Source organism: Tachypleus tridentatus, chromosome 3, assembly GCF_004210375.1.
Source record: "Tachypleus tridentatus isolate NWPU-2018 chromosome 3, ASM421037v1, whole genome shotgun sequence".
NCBI lineage: Eukaryota > Metazoa > Arthropoda > Merostomata > Xiphosura > Limulidae > Tachypleus > Tachypleus tridentatus.
In genome coordinates, this window is record NC_134827.1 from 50,003,227 (window position 1) to 50,026,261 (window position 23,035).

General features: G+C 36.3%; 1 pseudogene across 1 annotated transcript in view; it reads right to left on the reverse strand.

The window, feature by feature from the left end:
• LOC143246818 (semaphorin-2A-like) overlaps nt 1-19,956 on the reverse strand; it is a 45,152-nt pseudogene extending 25,196 nt beyond the window's left edge. Inside the window, exons 1-2 of the transcript XR_013026175.1 lie at nt 19,911-19,956; nt 1,098-1,157 (exon numbers count right to left, since the gene is read on the reverse strand). The product of XR_013026175.1 is annotated as a semaphorin-2A-like (transcript). The remainder of the gene's footprint in view (nt 1-1,097; nt 1,158-19,910) is intronic.
• Nucleotides 19,957-23,035: the final 3,079 nt, after the last annotated feature.

Here is a 23,035-nt window from a genome sequence, read left to right on the forward strand (position 1 = left end):
ATATTATATTTACCTATACATGTTCTAGTTTTATCCTGTAACACCATACTTACCAATACGTGTTGTAGTTTTATCCCCCTAATATCATATTTACCTATACATGTTCTAGTTTTATCCACTAATATGATATTTACCTATACATGTTCTAGTTTTATCCTCTAATATCATATTTACCCATACATGTTCTAGTTTTATCCTCTAATATCATATTTATCTATACATGTTCTAGTTTTAACCTCTGATATGATATTTACCAATACATTTTCTAGTTTTATCCTCTAATATCATATTTACCTATACATGTTCTAGTTTTATCCTCTGACACCATACTTACCAATACATGTTCTGGTTTTATCCTCTAATATCATATTTACCTATACATGTTCTAGTTTTATCCTCTAACACCATACTTACCAATACATGTTCTAGTTTTATCCTCTAACACCATATTTACCTATACATGTTCTAGTTTTATCCTCTAACACCATACTTACCAATACATGATCTGGTTTTATCCTCTAATATCATATTTACCTATACATGTTCTAGTTTTATCCTCTAACACCATACTTACCAATACATGTTCTGGTTTTATCCTCTAATATCATATTTATCAATACATGTTCTAGTTTTATCCTCTAACACCATATTTACCTATACATGTTCTAGTTTTATCCTCTAACACCGTACTTACCAATACATGTTCTGGTTTTATCCTCTAATATCATATTTACCTATACATGTTCTAGTTTTATCCTCTAACACCATATTTAACCTATACATGTTCTAGTTTTATCCTCTAACACAATATTTACCTATACATGTTCTAGTTTTATCCTCTAACACAATATTTACCTATACATGTTCTAGTTTTATTCTCCAATATGATATTTACCAATACATGTTCTAGTTTTATCCTTTAACACCATATTTACCAATACATGTTCTGGTTTTATCCTCTAATATCATATTTATCAATACATGTTCCAGTTTTATCCTCTAATATCATATTTACCTATGTGTGTTTATAGTTTTATACTCTAATATCATACTTACCAATATATAGTCCAGTTGTTTTCTCTAATATTATAACTCACCTCAGATTTACCTTTTGACACACACCTGGCGATGTTTGATGATTGTATCGTGAGGGAATTCTACAAAGTAAAGGATGATAAGCATTAATTTCACGTAATTAATTAAATACTCGAGTTTTTTGCATTACTTTTTAAAAAGAGGATTTCCTCTTCTGACCCCTGATGTGATTGAACTAATAAGACTGTTATAGCATATAAATTAACATACTGTATAAACAAAAATATCAAACAAGACCAGTTTAAAACTGTGAACTGTAGCTACATTCATACAGAACATAAAACGAGAACCTTAAGGTAAATTCTAGCCTTTTCATTTCATTTGAAACAGTTAACATACTAATTATTGGTTCACAAACTAATATCACGTTTATAAATAACATTCACAATAGTTTACTTTCTTAGACACTATTATTATTTTTTTTAATATAAATAGAGAGGACTAAAGTTGTTTCTCAGGCTTGGTTTTTGACGAACGGTTTCTAGTATAACAGACGCATTCGTCTATTTTCTTAACGTTGTAACAGGTGTTAAGATTTATATATATATTCTCACTTGCACAAAGAAACTCAGACATCTGCCATATATATATTGTGATAACTTAGGAACCGGAGATGAAAGTAGATAATAATGAAACAATAACTCAGAACTGCTTGGAAAGAGAAAAAAAAATTCATGAAAATTCAATTTATTTAGGCTCAATTTAAGTCCACAGCTGTTGAGTCGCACGCGCTAACCCGGTAGTAACTACAAAAGACCCTGCCCTGTTCATGAACTCGGAAACTAAAGAGATTCTTTTCATGAACAAAAAGTTTAGATTCTCGTAACGAAAGAAATTCATGGTTTGAGGCTAAGTGTGCACGGTTATAGAAATGAAGTATTCATTCTGTCGTGTTGGTGGCAATATATAAACAGTCATTCGGTGAGCTGTGGATACATCAGTTGGAATACCTGTCGTATCGTGTATTTCAGAACACATGCTATGGGTATGAAAACTGTTATTGATAAAGAAAGAACTATGTCAAAACCCATTGCAGCCGTTCTGAGAAATATTTTCAAGTACGTTTCTCGTCATCAATAATTGTAGTGTCGGTGTTTCTATGAATCTTGTATTGTGTCCATGTAGTATCGGTGTTTCTATGAATCTTGTATTGTGTCCATGTAGTATCGGTGTTTCTATGAATCTTGTATTGTGTCCATGTAGTATCGGTGTTTCTATGAATCTTGTATTGTGTCCATGTAGTATTGGTGTTTCTATGAATCTTGTATTGTGTCCATGTAGTATCGATGTTTCTATGAATCTTGTATTGTGTCCATGTAGTGTCGGTGTTTCTATGAATCTTGCATTGTGTCCATGTGGTATCGGTGTTTCTATGAATCTTGTATTGTGTCCATGTAGTATCGGTGTATCTATGAATCTTGTATTGTGTCCATGTAGTATCCGTGTTTCTATGAATCTTATATTGTGTCCATGTAGTATCGGTGTTTCTATGAATCTTGTATTGTGTCCATGTAGTATTGGTGTTTCTATCAATCTTGCATTGTGTTCATGTAGTATCGGTGTTTCTATGAATCTTGCATTGTGTCCATGTAGTATTGGTGTTTCTATGAATCTTGTATTGTGTCCATGTAGTATCGGTGTTTCTATGAATCTTGCATTGTGTCCATGTAGTATTGGTGTTTCTATGAATCTTGCATTGTGTCCATGTAGTATTGGTGTTTCTATGAATCTTGTATTGTGTCCATGTAGTATCGGTATTTCTATGAATCTTATATTGTGTCCATGTAGTATTGGTGTTTCTATGAATCTTGTATTGTGTCCATGTAGTATTGGTGTTTCTATCAATCTTGCATTGTGTTCATGTAGTATCGGTGTTTCTATGAATCTTGCATTGTGTCCATGTAGTATTGGTGTTTCTATGAATCTTGTATTGTGTCCATGTAGTATCGGTGTTTCTAAGAATCTTGCATTGTGTCCATGTAGTATCGGTGTTTTTATGAATCTTGCATTGTGTCCATGTGGTATCGGTGTTTCTATGAATCTTGTATTGTGTCCATGTGGTATCGGTGTTTCTATGAGTCTTGCATTGTGTCCATGTAGTATCGGTGTTTCTATGAATCTTGTATTGTGTCCATGTAGTATTGGTGTTTCTATGAATCTTGTATTGTGTCCATGTAGTATCGGTGTTTTTATGAATCTTGCATTGTGTCCATGTGGTATCGGTGTTTCTATGAATCTTGTATTGTGTCCATGTGGTATCGGTGTTTCTATGAATCTTGTATTGTGTCCATGTGGTATCGGTGTTTCTATGAGTCTTGCATTGTGTCCATGTAGTATTGGTGTTTCTATGAATCTTGTATTGTGTCCATGTGGTATCGGTGTTTCTATGAATCTTGCATTGTGTCCATGTAGTATCGGTGTTTCTATGAATCTTGTATTGTGTCCATGTAGTATCGGTGTTTCTAAGAATCTTGCATTGTGTCCATGTAGTATCGGTGTTTTTATGAATCTTGTATTGTGTCCATGTAGTATCGGTGTTTTTATGAATCTTGCATTGTGTCCATGTAGTATCGGTGTTTTTATGAATCTTGCATTGTGTCCATGTGGTATCGGTGTTTCTATGAATCTTGTATTGTGTCCATGTGGTATCGGTGTTTCTATGAGTCTTGCATTGTGTCCATGTAGTATTGGTGTTTCTATGAATCTTGTATTGTGTCCATGTAGTATCGGTGTTTCTATGAATCTTGTATTGTGTCCATGTAGTATCGTTGTTTCTATGAATCTTCTATTATGTCCATGTGGTATCGGTGTTTCTATGAATCTTGCATTGTGTCCATGTAGTATCGGTGTTTCTATGAATCTTGTATTGTGTCCATGTAGTATCGGTGTTTCTAAGAATCTTGCATTGTGTCCATGTAGTATCGGTGTTTCTATGAATCTTGTATTGTGTCCATGTAGTATCGGTGTTTTTATGAATCTTGCATTGTGTCCATGTGGTATCGGTGTTTCTATGAATCTTGTATTGTGTCCATGTGGTATCGGTGTTTCTATGAGTCTTGCATTGTGTCCATGTAGTATTGGTGTTTCTATGAATCTTGTATTGTGTCCATGTACTATCGGTGTTTCTATGAATCTTGTATTGTGTCCATGTAGTATCGGTGTTTCTATGAATCTTATATTATATCCATGTGGTATCGGTGTTTCTATGAATCTTGCATTGTGTCCATGTAGTATCGGTGTTTCTATGAATCTTGTATTGTGTCCATGTAGTATCGGTGTTTCTAAGAATCTTGCATTGTGTCCATGTAGTATCGGTGTTTCTATGAATCTTGTATTGTGTCCATGTAGTATCGGTGTTTTTATGAATCTTGCATTGTGTCCATGTGGTATCGGTGTTTCTATGAATCTTGTATTGTGTCCATGTAGTATCGGTGTTTCTATGAATCTTGTATTGTGTCCATGTAGTATCGGTGTTTCTATGAATCTTATATTATGTCCATGTGGTATCGGTGTTTCTATGAATCTTGCATTGTGTCCATGTAGTATCAGTGTTTCTATGAATCTTGTATTGTGTCCATGTAGTATCGGTGTTTCTATGAATCTTGCATTGTGTCCATGTAGTATCGATGTTTCTATGAATCTTGTATTGTGTCCATGTACTATTGGTGTTTCTATGAATCTTGTATTGTGTCCATGTAGTATCGGTGTTTCTATCAATCTTTCATTGTGTCCATGTGGTATCGGTGTTTCTATGAATCTTGTATTGTGTCCATGTGGTATCGGTGTTTCTATGAATCTTGTATTGTGTCCATGTAGTATCGGTGTTTCTATGAATCTTGTATTGTGTCCATGTAGTATCGGTGTTTCTATGAATCTTATATTATATCCATGTGGTATCGGTGTTTCTATGAATCTTGCATTGTGTCCATGTAGTATCGGTGTTTCTATGAATCTTGTATTGTGTCCATGTAGTATCGGTGTTTCTATGAATCTTGTATTGTGTCCATGTAGTATCGGTGTTTCTATGAATCTTGTATTGTGTCCATGTAGTATCGGTGTTTTTATGAATCTTGCATTGTGTCCATGTGGTATCGGTGTTTCTATGAATCTTGTATTGTGTCCATGTGGTATCGGTGTTTCTATGAGTCTTGCATTGTGTCCATGTAGTATCGGTGTTTCTATGAATCTTGTATTGTGTCCATGTAGTATCGGTGTTTCTATGAATCTTGTATTGTGTCCATGTAGTATCGGTGTTTCTATGAATCTTATATTATGTCCATGTGGTATCGGTGTTTCTATGAATCTTGCATTGTGTCCATGTAGTATCAGTGTTTCTATGAATCTTGTATTGTGTCCATGTAGTATCGGTGTTTCTATGAATCTTGCATTGTGTCCATGTAGTATCGATGTTTCTATGAATCTTGTATTGTGTCCATGTAGTATCGGTGTTTCTATGAATCTTGTATTGTGTCCATGTAGTATCGGTGTTTCTATCAATCTTTCATTGTGTCCATGTGGTATCGGTGTTTCTATGAATGTTGTATTGTGTCCATGTGGTATCGGTGTTTCTATGAATCTTGTATTGTGTCCATGTGGTATCGGTGTTTCTATGAATCTTGTATTGTGTCCATGTGGTATCGGTGTTTCTATGAGTCTTGCATTGTGTCCATGTAGTATTGGTGTTTCTATGAATCTTGTATTGTGTCCATGTAGTATCGGTGTTTCTATGAATCTTGTATTGTGTCCATGTAGTATCGGTGTTTCTATGAATCTTGTATTGTGTCCATGTAGTATGTTTCTATGGTGTTTGTAGTATCGGTGTTTTTATGAATCTTGCATTGTGTCCATGTGGTATCGGTGTTTCTATGAGTCTTGCATTGTGTCCATGTAGTATCGGTGTTTCTATGAATCTTGTATTGTGTCCATGTAGTATCGGTGTTTCTATGAATCTTGTATTGTGTCCATGTAGTATCGGTGTTTCTATGAATCTTATATTATGTCCATGTGGTATCGGTGTTTCTATGAATCTTGCATTGTGTCCATGTAGTATCAGTGTTTCTATGAATCTTGTATTGTGTCCATGTAGTATCGGTGTTTCTATGAATCTTATATTATGTCCATGTGGTATCGGTGTTTCTATGAATCTTGCATTGTGTCCATGTAGTATCAGTGTTTCTATGAATCTTGTATTGTGTCCATGTAGTATCGGTGTTTCTATGAATCTTGCATTGTGTCCATGTAGTATCGATGTTTCTATGAATCTTGTATTGTGTCCATGTAGTATTGGTGTTTCTATGAATCTTGCATTGTATCCATGTAGTATTGGTGTTTCTATGAATCTTGTATTGTGTCCATGTAGTATCGGTGTTTCTATGAATCTTGCATTGTGTCCATGTAGTATTGGTGTTTCTATGAATCTTGCATTGTGTCCATGTAGTATCGGTGTTTCTATGAATCTTGTATTGTGTCCATGTGGTATCGGTGTTTCTATGAATCTTGTATTGTGTCCATGTAGTATCGGTGTTTCTATGAATCTTGTATGGTGTCCATGTAGTATCGGTGTTTCTATGAATCTTGTATTGTGTCCATGTAGTATCGGTGTTTCTATGAATCTTGTATTGTGTCCATGTAGTATGGGTGTTTCTATGAATCTTGTATTGTGTCCATGTAGTATCGATGTTTCTATGAATCTTGTATTGTGTCCATGTGGTATCGGTGTTTCTATGAATCTTGTTTTGTGTCCATGTAGTATTGGTGTTTCTATGAATCTTGCATTGTGTCCATGTAGTATTGGTGTTTCTATGAATCTTGTATTGTGTCCATGTGGTATCGGTGTTTCTATGAATCTTGTATGGTGTCCATGTAGTATCGATGTTTCTATGAATCTTGTATTGTGTCCATGTGGTATCGGTGTTTCTATGAATCTTGTTTTGTGTCCATGTAGTATTGGTGTTTCTATGAATCTTGCATTGTGTCCATGTAGTATTGGTGTTTCTATGAATCTTGTATTGTGTCCATGTAGTATCGGTGTTTCTATGAATCTTGTATGGTGTCCATGTAGTATCGGTGTTTCTATGAATCTTGTATTGTGTCCATGTGGTATCGGTGTTTCTGTTAATCTTGTATTGTGTCCATGTAGTATCGCTGTTTCTATGAATCTTGTATTGTGTCCATGTAGTATCGCTGTTTCTATGAATCTTGTATTGTGTCCATGTAGTATCGATGTTTCTATGAATCTTGTATTGTGTCCATGTGGTATCGGTGTTTTTATGAATCTTGTTTTATGTCCATGTAGTATTGGTGTTTCTATGAATCTTGCATTGTGTCCATGTAGTATTGGTGTTTCTATGAATCTTGTATTGTGTCCATGTAGTATCGGTGTTTCTATGAATCTTGCATTGTGTCCATGTAGTATCGGTGTTTCTATGAATCTTGTATTGTGTCCATGTGGTATCGGTGTTTCTGTGAATCTTGTATTGTGTCCATGTAGTATCGGTGTTTCTATGAATCTTGTATTGTGTCCATGTAGTATCGATGTTTCTATGAATCTTGTATTGTGTCCATGTAGTATCGATGTTTCTATTAATCTTGCATTGTGTCCATGTAGTATCGGTGTTTCTATGAATCTTGCATTGTGTCCATGTAGTATCGGTGTTTCTATGAATCTTGCATTGTGTCCATGTAGTATCGATGTTTCTATGAATCTTGTATTGTGTCCATGTAGTATCGGTGTTTCTATCAATCTTGCATTGTGTCCATGTAGTATCGGTGTTTCTATGAATCTTGTATTGTGTCCATGTAGTATCGGTGTTTCTATGAATCTTGTATTGTGTCCATGTAGTATTGGTGTTTCTATGAATCTTGTATTGTGTCCATGTAGTTTCGATGTTTCTATGAGTCTTGTATTGTGTCCATGTAGTGTCGGTGTTTCTATGAATCTTGCATTGTGTCCATGTGGTATCGGTGTTTCTATAAATCTTGTATTGTGTCCATGTAGTATCGGTGTTTCTATGAATCTTATATTGTGTCCATGTAGTATCGGTGTTTCTATGAATCTTGTATTGTGTCCATGTAGTATTGGTGTTTCTATCAATCTTGCATTGTGTTCATGTAGTATCGGTGTTTCTATGAATCTTGCATTGTGTCCATGTAGTATTGGTGTTTCTATGAATCTTGTATTGTGTCCATGTAGTATCGGTGTTTCTATGAATCTTGCATTGTGTCCATGTAGTATTGGTGTTTCTATGAATCTTGCATTGTGTCCATGTAGTATTGGTGTTTCTATGAATCTTGTATTGTGTCCATGTAGTATCGGTGTTTCTATGAATCTTGTATGGTGTCCATGTAGTATCGGTGTTTCTATGAATCTTGCATTGTGTCCATGTAGTATCGGTGTTTCTATGAATCTTGCATTGTGTCCATGTAGTATCGATGTTTCTATGAATCTTGTATTGTGTCCATGTAGTATCGGTGTTTCTATCAATCTTGCATTGTGTCCATGTAGTATCGGTGTTTCTATGAATCTTGTATTGTGTCCATGTAGTATCGGTGTTTCTATGAATCTTGTATTGTGTCCATGTAGTATTGGTGTTTCTATGAGTCTTGTATTGTGTCCATGTAGTGTCGGTGTTTCTATGAATCTTGCATTGTGTCCATGTGGTATCGGTGTTTCTATAAATCTTGTATTGTGTCCATGTAGTATCGGTGTTTCTATGAATCTTATATTGTGTCCATGTAGTATCGGTGTTTCTATGAATCTTGTATTGTGTCCATGTAGTATTGGTGTTTCTATCAATCTTGCATTGTGTTCATGTAGTGTCGGTGTTTCTATGAATCTTGCATTGTGTCCATGTAGTATCGGTGTTTCTATGAATCTTGTATTGTGTCCATGTAGTATCGGTGTTTCTATGAATCTTGCATTGTGTCCATGTAGTATTGGTGTTTCTATGAATCTTGCATTGTGTCCATGTAGTATCGGTGTTTCTATGAATCTTGTATTGTGTCCATGTGGTATCGGTGTTTCTATGAATCTTGTATGGTGTCCATGTAGTATCGGTGTTTCTATGAATCTTGTATTGTGTCCATGTGGTATCGGTGTTTCTGTGAATCTTGTATTGTGTCCATGTAGTATCGCTGTTTCTATGAATCTTGTATTGTGTCCATGTAGTATCGATGTTTCTATGAATCTTGTATTGTGTCCATGTGGTATCGGTGTTTCTATGAATCTTGTTTTATGTCCATGTAGTATTGGTGTTTCTATGAATCTTGCATTGTGTCCATGTAGTATTGGTGTTTCTATGAATCTTGTATTGTGTCCATGTAGTATCGGTGTTTTTATGAATCTTGTATTGTGTCCATGTAGTATCGGTGTTTCTATGAATCTTGCATTGTGTCCATGTAGTATCGGTGTTTCTATGAATCTTATATTATGTCCATGTGGTATCGGTGTTTCTATGAATCTTGCATTGTGTCCATGTAGTATCAGTGTTTCTATGAATCTTGTATTGTGTCCATGTAGTATCGGTGTTTCTATGAATCTTGCATTGTGTCCATGTAGTATCGATGTTTCTATGAATCTTGTATTGTGTCCATGTAGTATCGGTGTTTCTATGAATCTTGTATTGTGTCCATGTAGTATCGGTGTTTCTATCAATCTTTCATTGTGTCCATGTGGTATCGGTGTTTCTATGAATGTTGTATTGTGTCCATGTGGTATCGGTGTTTCTATGAATCTTGTATTGTGTCCATGTGGTATCGGTGTTTCTATGAATCTTGTATTGTGTCCATGTAGTATCGGTGCTTTTATGAATCTTGCATTGTGTCCATGTGGTATCGGTGTTTCTATGAATCTTGTATTGTGTCCATGTGGTATCGGTGTTTCTATGAGTCTTGCATTGTGTCCATGTAGTATCGGTGTTTCTATGAATCTTGTATTGTGTCCATGTAGTATCGGTGTTTCTATGAATCTTGTATTGTGTCCATGTAGTATCGGTGTTTCTATGAATCTTGCATTGTGTCCATGTGGTATCGGTGTTTCTATGAATCTTGCATTGTGTCCATGTAGTATCGGTGTTTCTATGAATCTTGTATTGTGTCCATGTAGTATCGGTGTTTCTATGAATCTTGTATTGTGTCCATGTAGTATCGGTGTTTCTATGAATCTTGTATTGTGTCCATGTAGTATCGGTGTTTCTATGAATCTTGTATTGTGTCCATGTAGTATCGGTGTTTCTATGAATCTTGTATTGTGTCCATGTAGTATCGGTGTTTCTATGAATCTTGTATTGTGTCCATGTAGTATCGGTGTTTCTATGAATCTTGTATTGTGTCCATGTAGTATCGGTGTTTCTATGAATCTTGTATTGTGTCCATGTAGTATCGATGTTTCTATGAATCTTGTATTGTGTCCATGTGGTATCGGTGTTTCTATGAATCTTGTTTTGTGTCCATGTAGTATTGGTGTTTCTATGAATCTTGCATTGTGTCCATGTAGTATTGGTGTTTCTATGAATCTTGTATTGTGTCCATGTGGTATCGGTGTTTCTATGAATCTTGTATTGTGTCCATGTAGTATCGGTGTTTCTATGAATCTTGTATTGTGTCCATGTGGTATCGGTGTTTCTATGAATCTTGTTTTGTGTCCATGTAGTATTGGTGTTTCTATGAATCTTGCATTGTGTCCATGTAGTATTGGTGTTTCTATGAATCTTGTATTGTGTCCATGTAGTATCGGTGTTTCTATGAATCTTGTATGGTGTCCATGTAGTATCGGTGTTTCTATGAATCTTGTATTGTGTCCATGTGGTATCGGTGTTTCTGTTAATCTTGTATTGTGTCCATGTAGTATCGGTGTTTCTATGAATCTTGTATTGTGTCCATGTAGTATCGGTGTTTCTATGAATCTTGTATTGTGTCCATGTAGTATCGATGTTTCTATGAATCTTGTATTGTGTCCATGTGGTATCGGTGTTTTTATGAATCTTGTTTTATGTCCATGTAGTATTGGTGTTTCTATGAATCTTGCATTGTGTCCATGTAGTATTGGTGTTTCTATGAATCTTGTATTGTGTCCATGTAGTATCGGTGTTTCTATGAATCTTGCATTGTGTCCATGTAGTATCGGTGTTTCTATGAATCTTGTATTGTGTCCATGTGGTATCGGTGTTTCTGTGAATCTTGTATTGTGTCCATGTAGTATCGGTGTTTCTATGAATCTTGTATTGTGTCCATGTAGTATCGATGTTTCTATGAATCTTGTATTGTGTCCATGTAGTATCGATGTTTCTATTAATCTTGCATTGTGTCCATGTAGTATCGGTGTTTCTATGAATCTTGCATTGTGTCCATGTAGTATCGGTGTTTCTATGAATCTTGCATTGTGTCCATGTAGTATCGATGTTTCTATGAATCTTGTATTGTGTCCATGTAGTATCGGTGTTTCTATGAATCTTGCATTGTGTCCATGTAGTATCGGTGTTTCTATGAATCTTGTATTGTGTCCATGTAGTATCGGTGTTTCTATGAATCTTGTATTGTGTCCATGTAGTATTGGTGTTTCTATGAATCTTGTATTGTGTCCATGTAGTATTCGATGTTTCTATGAATCTTGTATTGTGTCCATGTAGTATCGGTGTTTCTATGAATCTTGCATTGTGTCCATGTGGTATCGGTGTTTCTATGAATCTTGTATTGTGTCCATGTAGTATCGGTGTTTCTATGAATCTTATATTGTGTCCATGTAGTATCGGTGTTTCTATGAATCTTGTATTGTGTCCATGTAGTATTGGTGTTTCTATGAATCTTGCATTGTGTCCATGTAGTATCGGTGTTTCTATGAATCTTGCATTGTGTCCATGTAGTATTGGTGTTTCTATGAATCTTGTATTGTGTCCATGTAGTATCGGTGTTTCTATGAATCTTGCATTGTGTCCATGTAGTATTGGTGTTTCTATGAATCTTGCATTGTGTCCATGTAGTATTGGTGTTTCTATGAATCTTGTATTGTGTCCATGTAGTATCGGTGTTTCTATGAATCTTGTATTGTGTCCATGTAGTATCGGTGTTTCTATGAATCTTGCATTGTGTCCATGTAGTATCGGTGTTTCTATGAATCTTGCATTGTGTCCATGTAGTATCGATGTTTCTATGAATCTTGTATTGTGTCCATGTAGTATCGGTGTTTCTATCAATCTTGCATTGTGTCCATGTAGTATCGGTGTTTCTATGAATCTTGTATTGTGTCCATGTAGTATCGGTGTTTCTATGAATCTTGTATTGTGTCCATGTAGTATTGGTGTTTCTATGAGTCTTGTATTGTGTCCATGTAGTGTCGGTGTTTCTATGAATCTTGCATTGTGTCCATGTGGTATCGGTGTTTCTATAAATCTTGTATTGTGTCCATGTAGTATCGGTGTTTCTATGAATCTTATATTGTGTCCATGTAGTATCGGTGTTTCTATGAATCTTGTATTGTGTCCATGTAGTATTGGTGTTTCTATCAATCTTGCATTGTGTTCATGTAGTGTCGGTGTTTCTATGAATCTTGCATTGTGTCCATGTAGTATTGGTGTTTCTATGAATCTTGTATTGTGTCCATGTAGTATCGGTGTTTCTATGAATCTTGCATTGTGTCCATGTAGTATTGGTGTTTCTATGAATCTTGCATTGTGTCCATGTAGTATCGGTGTTTCTATGAATCTTGTATTGTGTCCATGTGGTATCGGTGTTTCTATGAATCTTGTATGGTGTCCATGTAGTATCGGTGTTTCTATGAATCTTGTATTGTGTCCATGTGGTATCGGTGTTTCTGTGAATCTTGTATTGTGTCCATGTAGTATCGCTGTTTCTATGAATCTTGTATTGTGTCCATGTAGTATCGATGTTTCTATGAATCTTGTATTGTGTCCATGTGGTATCGGTGTTTCTATGAATCTTGTTTTATGTCCATGTAGTATTGGTGTTTCTATGAATCTTGCATTGTGTCCATGTAGTATTGGTGTTTCTATGAATCTTGTATTGTGTCCATGTAGTATCGGTGTTTTTATGAATCTTGTATTGTGTCCATGTAGTATCGGTGTTTCTATGAATCTTGCATTGTGTCCATGTAGTATCGGTGTTTCTATGAATCTTATATTATGTCCATGTGGTATCGGTGTTTCTATGAATCTTGCATTGTGTCCATGTAGTATCAGTGTTTCTATGAATCTTGTATTGTGTCCATGTAGTATCGGTGTTTCTATGAATCTTGCATTGTGTCCATGTAGTATCGATGTTTCTATGAATCTTGTATTGTGTCCATGTAGTATCGGTGTTTCTATGAATCTTGTATTGTGTCCATGTAGTATCGGTGTTTCTATCAATCTTTCATTGTGTCCATGTGGTATCGGTGTTTCTATGAATGTTGTATTGTGTCCATGTGGTATCGGTGTTTCTATGAATCTTGTATTGTGTCCATGTGGTATCGGTGTTTCTATGAATCTTGTATTGTGTCCATGTAGTATCGGTGCTTTTATGAATCTTGCATTGTGTCCATGTGGTATCGGTGTTTCTATGAATCTTGTATTGTGTCCATGTGGTATCGGTGTTTCTATGAGTCTTGCATTGTGTCCATGTAGTATCGGTGTTTCTATGAATCTTGTATTGTGTCCATGTAGTATCGGTGTTTCTATGAATCTTGTATTGTGTCCATGTAGTATCGGTGTTTCTATGAATCTTGCATTGTGTCCATGTGGTATCGGTGTTTCTATGAGTCTTGCATTGTGTCCATGTAGTATCGGTGTTTCTATGAATCTTGTATTGTGTCCATGTAGTATCGGTGTTTCTATGAATCTTGTATTGTGTCCATGTAGTATCGGTGTTTCTATGAATCTTATATTATGTCCATGTGGTATCGGTGTTTCTATGAATCTTGCATTGTGTCCATGTAGTATCAGTGTTTCTATGAATCTTGTATTGTGTCCATGTAGTATCGGTGTTTCTATGAATCTTGCATTGTGTCCATGTAGTATCGGTGTTTCTATGAATCTTGCATTGTGTCCATGTAGTATCGATGTTTCTATGAATCTTGTATTGTGTCCATGTAGTATCGGTGTTTCTATCAATCTTGCATTGTGTCCATGTAGTATCGGTGTTTCTATGAATCTTGTATTGTGTCCATGTAGTATCGGTGTTTCTATGAATCTTGTATTGTGTCCATGTAGTATTGGTGTTTCTATGAGTCTTGTATTGTGTCCATGTAGTGTCGGTGTTTCTATGAATCTTGCATTGTGTCCATGTGGTATCGGTGTTTCTATAAATCTTGTATTGTGTCCATGTAGTATCGGTGTTTCTATGAATCTTATATTGTGTCCATGTAGTATCGGTGTTTCTATGAATCTTGTATTGTGTCCATGTAGTATTGGTGTTTCTATCAATCTTGCATTGTGTTCATGTAGTATCGGTGTTTCTATGAATCTTGCATTGTGTCCATGTAGTATTGGTGTTTCTATGAATCTTGTATTGTGTCCATGTAGTATCGGTGTTTCTATGAATCTTGCATTGTGTCCATGTAGTATTGGTGTTTCTATGAATCTTGCATTGTGTCCATGTAGTATCGGTGTTTCTATGAATCTTGTATTGTGTCCATGTGGTATCGGTGTTTCTATGAATCTTGTATGGTGTCCATGTAGTATCGGTGTTTCTATGAATCTTGTATTGTGTCCATGTGGTATCGGTGTTTCTGTGAATCTTGTATTGTGTCCATGTAGTATCGCTGTTTCTATGAATCTTGTATTGTGTCCATGTAGTATCGATGTTTCTATGAATCTTGTATTGTGTCCATGTGGTATCGGTGTTTCTATGAATCTTGTTTTATGTCCATGTAGTATTGGTGTTTCTATGAATCTTGCATTGTGTCCATGTAGTATTGGTGTTTCTATGAATCTTGTATTGTGTCCATGTAGTATCGGTGTTTTATGAATCTTGTATTGTGTCCATGTAGTATCGGTGTTTCTATGAATCTTGCATTGTGTCCATGTAGTATCGGTGTTTCTATGAATCTTATATTATGTCCATGTGGTATCGGTGTTTCTATGAATCTTGCATTGTGTCCATGTAGTATCAGTGTTTCTATGAATCTTGTATTGTGTCCATGTAGTATCGGTGTTTCTATGAATCTTGCATTGTGTCCATGTAGTATCGATGTTTCTATGAATCTTGTATTGTGTCCATGTAGTATCGGTGTTTCTATGAATCTTGTATTGTGTCCATGTAGTATCGGTGTTTCTATCAATCTTTCATTGTGTCCATGTGGTATCGGTGTTTCTATGAATGTTGTATTGTGTCCATGTGGTATCGGTGTTTCTATGAATCTTGTATTGTGTCCATGTGGTATCGGTGTTTCTATGAATCTTGTATTGTGTCCATGTAGTATCGGTGCTTTTATGAATCTTGCATTGTGTCCATGTGGTATCGGTGTTTCTATGAATCTTGTATTGTGTCCATGTGGTATCGGTGTTTCTATGAGTCTTGCATTGTGTCCATGTAGTATTGGTGTTTCTATGAATCTTGTATTGTGTCCATGTAGTATCGGTGTTTCTATGAATCTTGTATTGTGTCCATGTAGTATCGGTGTTTCTGTGAATCTTGTATTGTGTCCATGTAGTATCGTTGTTTTTATGAATCTTGCATTGTGTCCATGTGGTATCGGTGTTTCTATGAGTCTTGCATTGTGTCCATGTAGTATCGGTGTTTCTATGAATCTTGTATTGTGTCCATGTAGTATCGGTGTTTCTATGAATCTTGTATTGTGTCCATGTAGTATCGGTGTTTCTATGAATCTTATATTATGTCCATGTGGTATCGGTGTTTCTATGAATCTTGCATTGTGTCCATGTAGTATCAGTGTTTCTATGAATCTTGTATTGTGTCCATGTAGTATCGGTGTTTCTATGAATCTTGCATTGTGTCCATGTAGTATCGATGTTTCTATGAATCTTGTATTGTGTCCATGTAGTATTGGTGTTTCTATGAATCTTGTATTGTGTCCATGTAGTATCGGTGTTTCTATCAATCTTTCATTGTGTCCATGTGGTATCGGTGTTTCTATGAATCTTGTATTGTGTCCATGTGGTATCGGTGTTTCTATGAATCTTGTATTGTGTCCATGTGGTATCGGTGTTTCTATTAGTCTTGCATTGTGTCCATGTAGTATTGGTGTTTCTATGAATCTTGTATTGTGTCCATGTAGTATCGGTGTTTCTATGAATCTTGTATTGTGTCCATGTAGTATCGGTGTTTCTATGAATCTTGTATTGTGTCCATGTAGTATCGGTGTTTCTATCAATCTTGCATTGTGTCCATGTAGTATCGGTGTTTCTATGAATCTTGCATTGTGTCCATGTGGTATCGGTGTTTCTATGAATCTTGTATTGTGTCCATGTGGTATCGGTGTTTCTATCAATCTTGCATTGTGTCCATGTAGTATTGGTGTTTCTATGAATCTTGTATTGTGTCCATGTAGTATCGGTGTTTCTATGAATCTTGTATTGTGTTAATGTAGTATCGGTGTTTCTATGAATCTTATATTATGTCCATGTGGTATCGGTGTTTCTATGAATCTTGCATTGTGTCCATGTAGTATCGGTGTTTCTATGAATCTTGCATTGTGTCCATGTAGTATCGATGTTTCTATGAATCTTGTATTGTGTCCATGTAGTATCGGTGTTTCTATCAATCTTGCATTGTGTCCATGTAGTATCGGTGTTTCTATGAATCTTGCATTGTATCCATGTAGTATTGGTGTTTCTATGAATCTTGTATTGTGTCCATGTAGTATCGGTGTTTCTATGAATCTTGCATTGTGTCCATGTAGTATTGGTGTTTCTATGAATCTTGCATTGTGTCCATGTAGTATCGGTGTTTCTATGAATCTTGTATTGTGTCCATGTGGTATCGGTGTTTCTATGAATCTTGTATTGTGTCCATGTAGTATCGGTGTTTCTATGAATCTTGTATGGTGTCCATGTAGTATCGGTGTTTCTATGAATCTTGTATTGTGTCCATGTAGTATCGGTGTTTCTATGAATCTTGTATTGTGTCCATGTAGTATGGGTGTTTCTATGAATCTTGTATTGTGTCCATGTAGTATCGATGTTTCTATGAATCTTGTATTGTGTCCATGTGGTATCGGTGTTTCTATGAATCTTGTTTTGTGTCCATGTAGTATTGGTGTTTCTATGAATCTTGCATTGTGTCCATGTAGTATTGGTGTTTCTATGAATCTTGTATTGTGTCCATGTGGTATCGGTGTTTCTATGAATCTTGTATGGTGTCCATGTAGTATCGATGTTTCTATGAATCTTGTATTGTGTCCATGTGGTATCGGTGTTTCTATGAATCTTGTTTTGTGTCCATGTAGTATTGGTGTTTCTATGAATCTTGCATTGTGTCCATGTAGTATTGGTGTTTCTATGAATCTTGTATTGTGTCCATGTAGTATCGGTGTTTCTATGAATCTTGTATGGTGTCCATGTAGTATCGGTGTTTCTATGAATCTTGTATTGTGTCCATGTGGTATCGGTGTTTCTGTGAATCTTGTATTGTGTCCATGTAGTATCGCTGTTTCTATGAATCTTGTATTGTGTCCATGTAGTATCGCTGTTTCTATGAATCTTGTATTGTGTCCATGTAGTATCGATGTTTCTATGAATCTTGTATTGTGTCCATGTGGTATCGGTGTTTTTATGAATCTTGTTTTATGTCCATGTAGTATTGGTGTTTCTATGAATCTTGCATTGTGTCCATGTAGTATTGGTGTTTCTATGAATCTTGTATTGTGTCCATGTAGTATCGGTGTTTCTATGAATCTTGCATTGTGTCATTGTGTCCATGTAGTATCGGTGTTTCTATGAATCTTGTATTGTGTCCATGTGGTATCGGTGTTTCTGTGAATCTTGTATTGTGTCCATGTAGTATCGGTGTTTCTATGAATCTTGTATTGTGTCCATGTAGTATCGATGTTTCTATGAATCTTGTATTGTGTCCATGTAGTATCGATGTTTCTATTAATCTTGCATTGTGTCCATGTAGTATCGGTGTTTCTATGAATCTTGTATTGTGTCCATGTAGTATCGGTGTTTCTATGAATCTTGCATTGTGTGCATGTAGTATCGATGTTTCTATGAATCTTGTATTGTGTCCATGTAGTATCGGTGTTTCTATCAATCTTGCATTGTGTCCATGTAGTATCGGTGTTTCTATGAATCTTGTATTGTGTCCATGTAGTATCGGTGTTTCTATGAATCTTGTATTGTGTCCATGTAGTATTGGTGTTTCTATGAATCTTGTATTGTGTCCATGTAGTATCGGTGTTTCTATGAATCTTGTATTGTGTCCATGTAGTATCGGTGTTTCTATGAATCTTGTATGGTGTCCATGTAGTATCGGTGTTTCTATGAATCTTGTATTGTGTCCATGTAGTATCGGTGTTTCTATGAATCTTGTATTGTGTCCATGTAGTATCGATGTTTCTATGAATCTTGTATTGTGTCCATGTAGTATCGGTGTTTCTATGAATCTTGTATTGTGTCCATGTAGTATCGATGTTTCTATGAATCTTGTATTGTGTCCATGTAGTATCGATGTTTCTATTAATCTTGCATTGTGTCCATGTAGTATCGGTGTTTCTATGAATCTTGCATTGTGTCCATGTAGTATCGGTGTTTCTATGAATCTTGCATTGTGTCCATGTAGTATCGATGTTTCTATGAATCTTGTATTGTGTCCATGTAGTATCGGTGTTTCTATCAATCTTGCATTGTGTCCATGTAGTATCGGTGTTTCTATGAATCTTGTATTGTGTCCATGTAGTATCGGTGTTTCTATGAATCTTATATTGTGTCCATGTAGTATCGGTGTTTCTATGAATCTTGCACTGTGTCCATGTACTATTGGTGTTTCATTTTGGACACATGATTTTGTTTTTCACTTTCTTTTCTCACACAAAGTTTCTGTCTTCAGTGGGAATTATATGTATAAAGACACACAGATTCTGGCTTAAGTGTGTATAATAAACTATCAACACTAATATTAATATGAAGTAAAATATTTTTAAAAACAAAAGCATTTCTTTTTCTAATGTGATTTCACGACTTTCTCTGTCAACTGATTGAAAATAAACGTGTCTCAGTATGTGTTTCTTGTTTAGAATTTATGTGTGTATATTTTACGTTGGTATTTGTTCAGTAAAGCTAAAGTGGAATGCATCATAAGGAAAGACAGTGCTAATTTCAACAGAGACATCTAAACTTAGTATTTTATTGTACCATGTAAATCAAACTTATTTGAACTGAATATTTCCTAGTTGTCACTTCCTGTACAAACGACAACTGGTGAAAAGCAGTTATTTCAATAGTACTTATTCCATGCCCTCATTAAAACTTCAACCATTGGAGACGGGAAAAATCTCTGCTGTCACATGACGAAACTGAGTGCTCTGTTATGCTGCAGGCAATCATTACACTGAAACCCAGAGTTGTTTTACTCCAACAATGGAGTGCATTCCATCTCCTTCGCTTAAAAAAAATAAATAAAAAAATTCCCTTCTGAAATAACACATAGGATCCACAAAAGACGGTTCTAAACGGCCCACTAGACAATCATATTGCATATATGCTCTGATCCAAGGGCATGGGTTACCTGCAGGTTTTACATTTACCATAATGACGTCAGTACCACAAAACACTGGAAAGATACTTCCTGCCTTTGTCTTATTACTTTAACCTTGAAAGTTCTATACATAAATACAGTTACATATTTAATATTCACGTGTAACTTACCTCACACCCCGTTGTGTTGATGTTGCTCAAAGATAGAGCAAAGATTTTGTCCCTAAAAGAGAAATACATAATTGATAAAGAATTCATTACACTCTTTTTTCACACAATTGAGTTTCTTCTCTCCAGTGTTGAGAAAACCAGTTAAAAAATTATTTCGTTTGTTCAATACCATCATATATAAACATTTTGTATTTTACTATGTCAACAAAACAAATAAACCAGTAAAAATGCAAATGACTTGAATGTCTTTGTAATAATAAAAATGGTTTGCAAATAGTACAAGAAATATACTCTTCAAAACAAGAAACGCAAAAGGGATATTTTTATTTTAAAGAGAAATATATGTAATAACGTTACAAGCTCAGAGTATGTGATGTTACACGTGTTAAGGCACTGATTGTCAGACCGAAATGACAATAAAAGTTGTGCACTTTGAAAACGGAGGAAAACATCGGATTTTTGGCCAAAACGCATTCATGTCCAATAAATTTGTTTGAGAGATCTGCATGTTCTGCAAGTGCAACATGTGCAAAATCCCTATAAAAGTGACGGGTTCTCGGTTTCTATAGCTCAGTGTTAAGCCACCGACACGCAATACAGTTACGCCAAGACTGACTGAAGCACAACGCAACAACGCCATTGGTCGCTTGGAAGCAGGCGAATCTCGATCAGATGTTGCCAGAGCTGTGAATGTCCACCCAAGCACCATCACAAGGCTATTGAATCGTCATCAACAACATGGATCAACTCGTGACCGTCCACGATCTGGCAGACCTCGTGTGACCACGACCGCACAAGATCGCTACATCCGGTTACGTCACCTTCGGGATAGGACCACCACTGCGACGTCTACTGCCTCAAACATACCAGGGTTGCGTAGGATTTCCGATCAGACCGGACGCAACCGTCTAGGAGATGCAGGAATCCGACCTCGACATCCAGTCAGAGGCGTCATTCTCACCAGCAACATTCTCAAGCACGGCTGCAGTGGACTCGGGCACATCGGGTATGGCCTCATCGACGATGGAGGCATGTTTGGTTCAGCGATGAATCACGTTTTCGCTTCGTAGGCAGGATGGAAGGACCCGTGTTTACCGTCGCCGAGGTGAACGTTTTGCAGCAAACTGTGTGCAGGAAGGTGACAGATTTGGTGGTGGCAGCGTCATGATGTGGGCTGCCATCGCCTACAATGCCAGAACAGACCTTTTGCACATTCGAGGGAATCTTATGCCTCAACGATACGTCGACGAGATTCCTAGGCCCCATGTGCAACCCATCATGGTGAACGTCAACGACGTTTTTCAACATGACAACGCCCGTTCTCACACAGCCCGACTCGCCACTGTCTTCTTGAGACACCACAACATCAACGTTCTTCCATGGCCCTCCAGATCACCCGATTAAAACCCCATCGAACATCTTTGGGACGAATTGGACCGACGTCTGCGACGGCGACAACCTGAACCGCAGACTCTACCTCAGCTTACAGCAGCTTTGCAGGCTGAGTGGACAGCCATTCCACAGGATGTGATTTGTCATTTCATCGCTTCCATGGGCAGGAGATGCGAAGCAGTTATTGATCCTCACGGGGGGCATACTCGTTATTGATAGTTAAACTTCACCTAGTGAGCGTGGACTTCGCCTTTGCAGACTTTGGATGTTCAGCAGTGAATGTGCAAAGTTTCACACATGTCATAAAGAACTACCCGGAATAAACTTGTTAACAATTTCTCTTAAATTTTTCCTTTTACCTTTCGTTTTTTGAAGAGTATTTATGGCTGTAAGACGCTGCTGGTATCACTACATAACATGGAAAGTGGACTGCTGTTTATTGTTAAAGAGATACAAGCTATTAGTTTGTTTTAGACTCTAAACAAACTTATGCTGTCCACACTTGTGAGGACATCAAATATTACAGACTTCTGTAGTGGAAAGTGTATCATTAGATATAACAGACATTTAGTGATAAATGGTGTATAATGATGTCGGAGACAACGGACATTCTGTGGTTAAAAGTATATAATGTTGTGAGAGATGACAGACATTCTGTGGTGAAAAGTATATAATGTTGTGAGAGATGATATTTTGTGGTGACACGTGTATAATGATGCCTACTGTTTGGTTTTACTTTGTGTATAGCTCAGGAAGACACAATGCCTACTGGTTGGTAGTATGTATAGGACTGTAAGGTACAATGTGTGCTAGTTGGTAATATATTATGTAAAGGACTGTAAGGTACAATGTGTGCTAGTTGGTAATACATTATGTATAGGACTGTAAGGTACAATGTGTGCTAGTTGGTAATACATTATGTATAGGCCTGTAAGGTACAATGTGTGCTAGTTGGTAATACATTATGTATAGGACTGTAAGGTACAATGTGTGCTAGTTGGTAATACATTATGTATAGGACTGTAAGGTACATTGTGTGCTAGTTGGTAATACGTTATGTATAGGACCGTAAGGTACAATGTGTGCTAGTTTGTAATACATTATGTATAGGACCGTAAGGCACAATGTGTGCTAGTTGGTAATACATCATGTATAGGACCGTAAGGCACAATGTGTGCTAGTTGGTAATACATTATGTATAGGAACGTAAGGTACAATGTGTGCTAGTTGGTAATACATCATGTATATGACTGTAAGGCACAATGTGTGCTAGTTGGTAATACATTATGTATAGGACCGTAAGGCACAATGTGTGCTAGTTGGTAATACATTATGTATAGGACCGTTAGGTACAATGTGTGCTAGTTGGTAATACATTATGTATAGGACCGTAAGGTACAAGGTGTGCTAGTTGGTAATACATTATGTATAGGACTGTAAGGTACAATGTGTGCTAGTTGGTAATACATTATGTATAGGACTGTAAGGTACAATGTGTGCTAGTTGGTAATACATTATGTATAGAACTGTAAGGTACAATGTGTGCTAGTTGGTAATACATTATGTATAGGACTGTAAGGTACAATGTGTACTAGTTGGTAATACATTATGTATAGGACTGTAAGGTACAATGTGTGCTAGTTGGTAATACATTATGTATAAAACTGTAAGGTACAATGTGTGCTAGTTGGTAATACATTATGTATAAAACTGTAAGGTACAATGTGTGCTAG